At 44.9% G+C, this 9,622-nt stretch overlaps 1 protein-coding gene across 2 annotated transcripts in view; it reads right to left on the bottom strand.

Moving 5' to 3' along the window:
- The window catches only part of WRN (WRN RecQ like helicase), a 102,578-nt gene extending 93,392 nt beyond the window's left edge, over window positions 1-9,186 (bottom strand). Inside the window, exons 1-3 of one of the 2 annotated variants that reach the window (XM_075066040.1) lie at window positions 8,507-9,186; window positions 2,439-3,139; window positions 373-560 (exon numbers count right to left, since the gene is read on the bottom strand). The gene's annotated coding sequence lies outside the window, so the exon portion shown is untranslated. Of the gene's footprint in view, window positions 1-372; window positions 2,404-2,438; window positions 3,140-8,506 lie in introns of those variants that run through there. The other variant, XM_032769480.2, reaches the window with a different exon arrangement.
- Between the last annotated feature and the right edge of the window lie 436 nt (window positions 9,187-9,622).

The raw sequence follows: 9,622 nt of genomic DNA on the forward strand, positions 1-9,622 counted from the left end.
CTCGTTATCTCTAGCTTGCTTGCTAGCATATATATACCTGCCCCTGGAAATTTCCACTACATGCATCTGACGAAGTGGGTATTCACCCACGAAAGCTCATGCTCCAAAACGTCTGTTAGTCTATAAGGTGCCACAGGATTCTCTGCTGCTTTTAGTTTTTAAGGTGCCTCAAGGACTCCTCGTTGTTTTTAAAATACGGTATGATGGAGAACATTCCTGCACAGGGTTACCTATCGGTCAAGGGCCAGTGTTCTGCGCCTTAGAATTCAGACACACCCTTTGTTGAAGATAAAAATTCTAAAGAATAGTTAATATATAAATTAATCAAACAGAAAAAAAGAATAGGGTTAATATTTACTAACAGATACTAACAGCTTCCTCTTGAGTTCTGTAGCAGAGATCAGGGGCAACACAACAAATGCACACAGCTCAGCCCACAAGATCCTCAGCAGCTTCCCCTCCACTCGGCCACCAGAGAGTGCAACACGACTGTGAGTGGTAGAGGATCGGTAGGAGAGTATTAAGATGAAAGAAGATTAACAACAGGAAGGAGGGAGAGCCTGGGCAAGGAGAGAGAAGACAAGATAGACTGGGTAAATGAGGAAGTGACAGGAGATAAAGAGAAGTTACTTCTTGGTGCCTAATGTTTTGAGTCACCTGTCTGCATTGACACTTATGGGAGTTGTCCACCGATGGCAAGCACACAGAACCTTCTGGAAGGCTGCATCCACCAGGGTGGTGGGAGGAGGGGAGAGCACACATGTGCAAGTGCCATCTCATGGCATCAAATGTTCAACAACTAAGGCTATAAGAGACTTCACCTCCTTAACTTCCTGTCCCTTCTCCCAAACCAGTGTCCTGATGTTACACGAGACTCTGAGGTGAAGGGAAAAGTGGTCATTGAGTGTGAATGCACAGGTGATTGGTGGATAACCTCTTTTTCTTTGAGCCTCTGTACAGTCCCACTTGTGGGAGATTAGTGAGCAGTACTGAGGAGCTCTTAGCAAAAATACAAACTGCAGCACTGCTCTCCCAAATTGAGTACTGGAGTGCCATGCTAAACACATGGAGTCGTGCCTGGTGAAAAGTACATACTGGTCTTCAAGTTGCAGCTCTACAGATTTTTCCCTACTGGAATGTACCCAAGATATGCCACAGAAGCCACTGTGATTCCAGTCAAGTGGTCCTCAATCCTTGCTAGTCCTGGTACCCTGACTACGCTGAAATGGTTCTATACAGACTTTAATTCAATTAGATGTTCTCGGTGTGGCAGAGTGGATTGATTTAAATCAAAGAAATTTAATCATGATTTAATCAGCAAGCAGAAAACTGAGTTAAATAATTTATTTTAATCTTAGTTTGCTTTTGTAGTTTTTATTTTTCTAAAGAACGGCTGATTCTCATTGGTTGGTAAACATGTTGGTTTGCAATTAAATTGGCCTTTACAGCTAGATTTGGGCATTCTTTTTGCTAATCAGGAGGATGCACTAAATCTATATATATTTATTTAATCAATTATATAACAATTTATATTTATTCAGATCCTTAATTTTTAGAAAATGGTGAATTATGCATTTCTTATTTAGCAAACAATTTTTTTATTCATTATATTTTTTGTCACACTCTATTTGGATGGAAATTCAATTAAAAACACAAAAAGTCTTACTTTTTTTAATTAGTTAAATAAAATTACTTTAAATGTGCTGGATACATAAGTAAATGTTTATCAAAACATGCTTTGCATTTAAAACTACTGATTAAACAAACAATGGAAGTATTATCTGTGGTTAGTGAATTGAATTTTTTGTTTCTGGTTACCAGGTTCTTCAAGATTGTAGAATTAGGTCTCATCTTCTCACACCTCGGCCTGGTCTACACTACAAACTTAGGTCAACATAAGCCACGTTAGATCAATTTAATAATATATCTGTCTACACTATCAAGTCCCTTCCGCCAAGCTAAGTGGCCTGTAAAGTGGACTTCTGTACTTGATCTTGGCGAGAGGCATAGCGCTTGATTCGACATGGGGATAGCGTAGACACTGCGTTGTGTAATTTGAATCAATTGGCCTCCAGGAGGTGTAACACAGTGCTCTGTCGTAACTGCTCTGGAGAGCACTTTCAACTCCACTGCGCATCAGCCAGGTACACAGGAAACAGCTGCTCCCCTGTTCATGCCCTGGAAACTTTTGAATTTTCATTTCCTGCTTGATCAGCGTGGAGAGCTCATCAGCACAGCTGATCAGAGAGACTCAAGGCCACAAACGCGCTCCAGCATGGAGTACAGAGGAGATGATGGATCTTATTAGTGTGTGGGGAGAAGAGTCTGTGCAGGCAGAGCTCCAATCCAGCAGAGGAAACACTGACATCTATGCCAAAATCATAGGGGGCATGGGGGGAAAGGGCTGCATGAAGATAAAGGCACTTTGACAAGCGCACCATAAGAGAAGGGAGACAAACAGTCGTTCTGGTGATGCTCCACAGACATGCTGCTTTTATGAGGAGTTGCATGGAATTCTTGATGGCAACATCACCACTATCCCAAAACTCTCTATGGATACCTCCCAGGAGCTCCGGGCAGCCTCAAGCAACAAGAAGGATATTGTTGACGACGAGGAGGAGTATGTGAGGCAGGCAAGTGGAGGATCCATTCCCCTTGACAGCCAAGAACTGTTTTTTGTCCTGGAACCCACCCCTTCACAAGACCAACTGCCAGTGGACTGTGATGCCATGAAGGCAGCTCTGGTGAGTACACATTTCCAATCAAACTGTAGGATTACATGCTGTTTTTTATGTTTAATCTGAACAAAAGACTAGGTGTAGTAGGTAACAGTGGCCACTTCAGCTACGCAGAGGTGCTCTCAGATAAAACTATTTATGTGCACAGGGATGGCCTTAGAATCCTCCATGGAGATCTCTAGGAAGCTTTCATGGAGGTTCTTTGCAATACTTTGCAGAAGGTTTCTGGGAAGGGCTGTCTTATTTTGTCCACCACAGTAGGACACTGTCCCGAGCCACTCCAGTATTAACTCTGCTGGCATCATTGCAGTACAGAGAATTGCAGCATAAGGGCCAGGTCTGTACTCAGCATCTGCTCTCTTTCTGTCTCTGTTACCCTCAGAAGAGTGATATCGCATCACCTGGGGAAATGGAGGGAAGTTTTGGATCCTAGCCTTTAAGCCACAAACAATTCAACAAGTAATCCACCCCACCCCACCCCCCATTTGGTGAAATCTGGGTTACACAACCACGCTTTCCCAAGCGTGCTGTGGTTGTGGTTGGAAGGGATCACTTGTGTATTGCAACCAGCATTTAAAAAAAGGGGGGCGGGGGAAGAAATGGGAAGCTTCCTGTTTGTCTCCCTTCCCTCCCAATCTGGTGCCACTTTTGTAAAAATCAGACTATTTGATTTTTGTACCTGTCCTCAGGTTGCTCTACGGGAAAGGAGGCTTTTCTGAAGTTCCAACCAGTGATCTCGAGGATGTCTTCACAAAAGCTGCAGCACAAGACCTCTTTTGCCCATGACTCGTGGCTGTACTCACCATGGCTGGAGCAGCAAACTGATTCTTGCAATAGCCGGAGGTTGTGATTACATTGTGACTTTCAGGAAAGTGCATTGAGGGGTATTTAACAAAAAGTATGAACCCTGCACCAGAAACAATGCATGCGCTGTCAATGCTACCCTTGTGCGTTTCATGCTTTGCAGCTGAAACCTAGTCTGCAGAAGAGAAAAATGAGGGGGGATTTGATAGCTGCTTTCAACTACCTGAAAGGGGGTTCCAAAGAGGATGGATCTAGACTGTTCTCAGTGGTAGCAGATGACAGAACAAGAAGCAATGGCCTCAAGTTGCAGTGGGGGAGATTTAGGTTGGATATTAGGAAAAACTTTTTCACAAGGAGGGTAGTGAAGCACTGGAATGGATTACCTAGGGAGGTGGTGGAATCTTCTTCCTTCGAGGTTTTTAAAGCCCGCGAGGCTTGACAAAGCCCTGGCTGGGATGATTTAGTTGGGGTTGGTCCTGAGTGAGCAGGGGGTTGGACTAGATGACCTCCCGAGGTCCCTTCCAACACTGATATTCTATGATTCTATGAACACAGAAGACTTTTGCAACCCATCTATTCGCATCCCACAATGAGGCAACCCAGGAGTGACCAACCTGTGGCTCTGGAGCTTCATGCGGCTCTTCAGAGGTTAATATGTGGCTCCTTGTATAGGTGCTGACAGAAGGTGTTGGAGGACTGCATCCCTTTATGCAGAGCTCTACAATCCAAATGCTTAATTTCCAGAGGGTGCTCATGCATGCACTCCTAACAGATGCTGCTTTCAAGAGGGCTCTGTGCACCCATTTGTCAGGAGGCAGGTTCCACTAGTGGGAACGCACGGATGCCCTCAGAGAAGAAACAATACCTAATTAGTCCAACACCTATTAGCTAAGATCCCTACCTGAAAAGTGCATCAACCACTCCAAGCCCACAGGGCACTGCCCCAAGGCATCACTCAGTGAGCTCTTCAACTGCTAGAAGAAGGCCTCATCCTCCATGACCGAACTAACCTCGTTACCTCCAGCCTGCTTCTTGCTTGCATATATATACCTGCCCCTGGAAATTTCCACTACATGCATCCGACGAAGTGGGTATTCACCCACGAAAGCTCATGCTTCAATACATCTGTTAGTCTATAAGGTGCCACAGGATTCTTTCCTGCTTTTACGGATCCAGACTAACACAGCTACCCCTCTGATACTTGAGAATTATGGAAGTCATCTAATTAGTCTCTGACAATGCAGGGTTGTTCTGTACATTTTCAAGTCCCAGTCCCATCACCACCTGCCATTGTTTTTAAAAAATATATAGATTCAATAAATGCCAGTTCCAACACTTCTACTGAGAAACCATTCTGCAGCCAATTAGATCTGTGTCCACATTTTTCTGAAGAGTCAGCCAACACATTCCTTTTCCAGTTATAACATTCACACCACCCTACATAATTCATCTCCTACCTTGGTGTTTACCTGAAAAAGTTTGTAAGAGTTATGTTCCCTTCTCTCTGCATCCCTCCACTGGCTCCCTGTTCTCCATTTCATCTAATACAATGTTTTCACTTCCAAGGCCTTTCAGAGTTTATCTCACACTGACTATCCTCTCTCACATGCTATCAAGATCTCAGCTCCTGCCTCTATCCTGCCAATGAAGGCTGCCTTCTTCACCCGTTTGTTACATGTTAAACAAGCACCTCCAGGCTCTCTCTCACCATGCTGTACACATGGGATGAGCTCCCCATAAATACCCTCAAAGCTACTTCATTGTCCTCTTTCACATCTCTTCTTAATTCTCCCCTTTGTTGCAATACCTACAAAACTCTTGACAACGATTGGGCAGCAGGTGTGGTGAGCTCACTGCCTAGCATGCTAACCAGTCCTTGTTTCTTTATGCTCCCTAGTCTGTTTGTCTGCATTCCCCTGTTGCCTCATCCTGAACTGTAAGCTCTTTGCAGCAGGGACCATCTTTTGGTGTGTTTGTACAGCACGTAGCACAATATGTCCCTGGTCCATGACATGAGGTTCTAAAGCAACAAGGAGCCTCCTTCATAAGTTAGTCCTGCCAGCCCACCATCCATCTTCTGCAAATTTCATTAATGACCTTTTGGTTCCTCTTCTAGATCTAGACCACTAATAAAGAGGTAGAATAGTCTGAATGCGTGATACTACCCTAGCGCACTGCAGTTCATCACACCAAGGGTCTTATTCTCCCATAAGTCTAGCTCACACGAGTAGGGCTATGATGGTCATGCCAATCTTTAAACATTCCACGGCAGAAGTTTAGATAAAAAATGACAGATCATGGAAAGAAGAAAAGGGGATTGGAGAGTGAGCCCACCCCATGCTCACTCTGTAGCAATGGCTCCTGTCCCAGGGACAGAAGGGCAAGTTTGATTGGTGTTACACCCTAGCACATAGTGTTGATGCACAGAAAGTTAGCCAGAAATGAAGGGGCAGACATGCCAAACCTGAGTGAACTAGGTCACACTGCCACTTGGTTTGGGGGCATTTCATAGACTTGATTCAAACTCAGTTTCCATGACCACTATGACATTCGTGACAAAACTGTAGCCTCACCCTCAAGCACTAAGAGTACTTGATATGTACATAAATCCCTGGGAGAACAGACCTTTTACATTAATCTTATTGCATCAAGGTGCTTTTACAAACAACATATTTGTCTTTTTAGTTAAAACACTATTACTGCTTCATTTTACAATGCTCACTATTTTGATGTAGAAAGAGAAACTGATCTTTGCAGTATTCAGTTGTGTAAAAAAAAAAGTAAGACACAGCTGCCTCTAGCATCCTAAACTGCCAATTGATTTAATGCCAGCAATCAAAAATTATTCTAGTTAGAAATAAGTATAAAATTGGGTAAGTAAAAGATTTAGGCAGAGGCCCACTTAATCAGAATCATTCAACTTTTGGTTCAACTACCAGTATTAGTAATTAACATTTTCTTTAATTTAACAGGCAACTCTGGTATTTTTTTTGTCCAAATCTCTTCTGTGATCATGATGAAAGCAACAAGTAGTAATTATCAATATGAAAAGCAATTAATATAGCCTACAATTCAGTTTAAGCCTATGATGTGCAGAAAATTTGCCTCTTTCAGCCAGTGTTATTGTTATATTATTGCTAGTAAGTTGTGCTGCTTCCAATCAAAAAAAAATCTTCTCAAACAATACACAGAAATAAAGCATGACTCAAAGTATCTTCTGCTGATCTCATTAAGACTTGTTATAATTTCTCCGGAAATGTGACCCTACCTTTTTAATGTAGATGCACAAGTTTGTTCATAACAAAACCATCCTTGAGAGAAAAGAGGATGGCATTTTGCTAACATTTATTTCTTTGCAGTTCTCTGTAGCCAATTATTTCATATAATTATTTCTGTTGTGGTTAATTCGTATGTAATCAAAGTGTGACAAACAGAGGTAGATACAAGTACAGGAATGAATACAATACTATTATAGGAGTATCAGGCTGACAATTTTTTATGAGTGATGAATATGTATTAGGTATATAAACAAAGTAAGGCTGTAATGCAAGATCTGCAGGCTGAGACCTGTAGAACTGTACCTTAGTCATATTAGGCCAATGGTTCTCAAACTTTTGTAGCGGTGACCCCTTTCACACAGCATTTTTTTATATATTTAACACTATTATAAATGCTGGAGGTGAAGCGGGCTTTGGTGTGGAGGCTGACAGCTTGCAACCCCTCAGCTAATAATCTTGCGACCCTCTGTTTGAGAATCCCTGTATTAGGCTTTAGACCTAAAGAAGGGTTGACATAATCCTGTACCGGTGAAGTTACAAGATTACTGTAAAGGATGTGCCAATGGGTGATATTCAGGAAAATGTGCCACAATGTACCCATCTATACCGCATGGCCCCTGATTGTAACATCATGGAAAATACTGCAGCAACCGCATGTTGCCGTGGGGACTTGTTCCCATAAATGCTCATGAAAATAATGAGAATTAAGAGGCTAGCTTATGAAAAGCAAGGTACCCCACATTTTATGGGGTGCAGAAATCCCAATAAAGAAAAAGGATTCAGAACCTTCATGCATATGCATAAGGGTTATGGGCATGAGCATGATGCAGCACAAAAAGGGTTCCCCAACACAAATGAAGAGGAAGAATCCATCAGGAGACTCTCCACAGAGTTTACATCAGTATAATATGTTTCTGAAACACTACACTCTAGGGGACTGCACTGGTTTAAGTGCCCTTCACCACCACCATTTCAGTTAAATTTGTGCAAAGACTGACTGTAGATAAGCATCTGTAGACTATCAATGCTTGTGGCATTTAATTTCTATCTATATAGCATTCACCGTTATTATATTAGCACCTGTGTTGACATATATACTGTAATGAACTTCTGCCAGGAATGATTTTAAATGCATTTCACTTTGAATCAATGTTCTTAGAAGTCACCTAAAAAAATTATTTTTCTCCCTTCACTATAACTGCTATAAAAATGGACCAAAACTTATCAAAATGGTCAGCCAGGAAATGGCACAGAAACAAGTTAGTCCAGTGAGACATATTACCTAACTTCATCCATCTTCTCTCTAATATCCTGGGACCAACAGGGCTACACTTCAGAACCCCCTTTCATACACAATGCTCCCCCCTCATACCTGTACCTTGAGTCTCAACAGAAAGGCTGATGCTGTTCCTCACCTCCAGACCCAAATACCATAACACCTCCAAACACGCACTGATGGGCAGAAAGCATGATTTTTTTTAATCCACCTGCCATAATTTGCTTGTTATTCACATCAAGGGTGGAGAAAGAGTGACATATTCTAGATACACCCCCATCGAAAATAGTTGCTAGTGCAAAGCAAGTGCACATCACTCTATAGAAATCAAGGAGTATGTAACAGTCCCCTCCCCAGTCACAAGGGCTTTGGAGCTGTGCTCCAGCTCCACTCCAGCTCCAGGCAAAAACCTGCAGCTCCACTGCTCCACAGTTGCTCTGTGCTCCAGCTCCGGGCTCCACTCCAAAGCCCTGCGAGTCACGTATTGTATATTGAGATCCTCCATCAGTAAAAGTCGCTCCAAACCAGATGTGCTGCATAGGTTGAGTCTGCAAGCTGGAATTCTATTACCAAAAAATTTATTTTACTTCATTTAGCTTTATTTGTGTGCACACACGTGTCCTGCAACACGTATGCCTGCTAGTAGGACATGACCCTCTTACTGCTCAGCATCCCTGCTCCCAAACAGGGATGTCTGGCCTTGTCCTAACAAAGCTCCTGAGGTTCACTAGGCAATACTAGAAAAGGACCCCCCAACCGGGACTCCCGTGGCCACAAGTCCTTGGAACGTTCTTGAGTGAGAAGCAGCGGGAAGACAACCTGCGCGGAAGTGACAGCCGAAGCGCTCAGCACAGATCTGCGGGGGACGACGCCGGGGTAAGGGCAGCCAGAGCAATGAACCAGAGACTGCTGCCCAAGGCCTCTCCGGGGAGGGCTACGCTGCAGCTGGGGGCGAGTGGCCCAACGCAGGGAGACAGACTGTGACTAGCAGGCCCCCCGCCAGGCCCACTAAAAAGAGCCGCGTGGGTGTTCCGGCTCCGAAGCCCACCCGACACCCCCCTCACCCGCAGGCCTCAGAGCCAGCGCAGCCGCCCGGCTGTTTGCTGCACGCCCGCCCAATGCTGCCTGGCGCGAGTCTGGCTTCCCGGCCGGGAGACTCGCCCAGCGAAGCCGGGGACCAGCTCCTGGGCCGCACGGCAGCCGCGGGGGAGACGCGCCCCTCTTCTCCTCACGAGGGACGGGCACAGCTGAAGGCCCAGTGGAGACGCGGCTCGCACGGGCGCGAGGCGGCAGCTCCCGCGGACGGACCCAGCTGCAGCAGCCGCGCCGGCCCGGGCTCGAAACCGGCCCCACCCCCCATACAGGCCGCGGCCAGTTCCCCCCCCCCCCCGCTGGGTCGCGCCCCTGGATGGCGTCCCATGGGGACAGGGAGCTTGACGCGGGAGCAAAGGGCGCCCCAGGGTGGCCAGGGAGCCGAACAGTTCGAATTCGACAGCAGCAAGAATGACAACGACAACCGCACAGTG

Source organism: Chelonoidis abingdonii, chromosome 5 (assembly GCF_003597395.2).
Source record: "Chelonoidis abingdonii isolate Lonesome George chromosome 5, CheloAbing_2.0, whole genome shotgun sequence".
NCBI lineage: Eukaryota > Metazoa > Chordata > Testudines > Testudinidae > Chelonoidis > Chelonoidis abingdonii.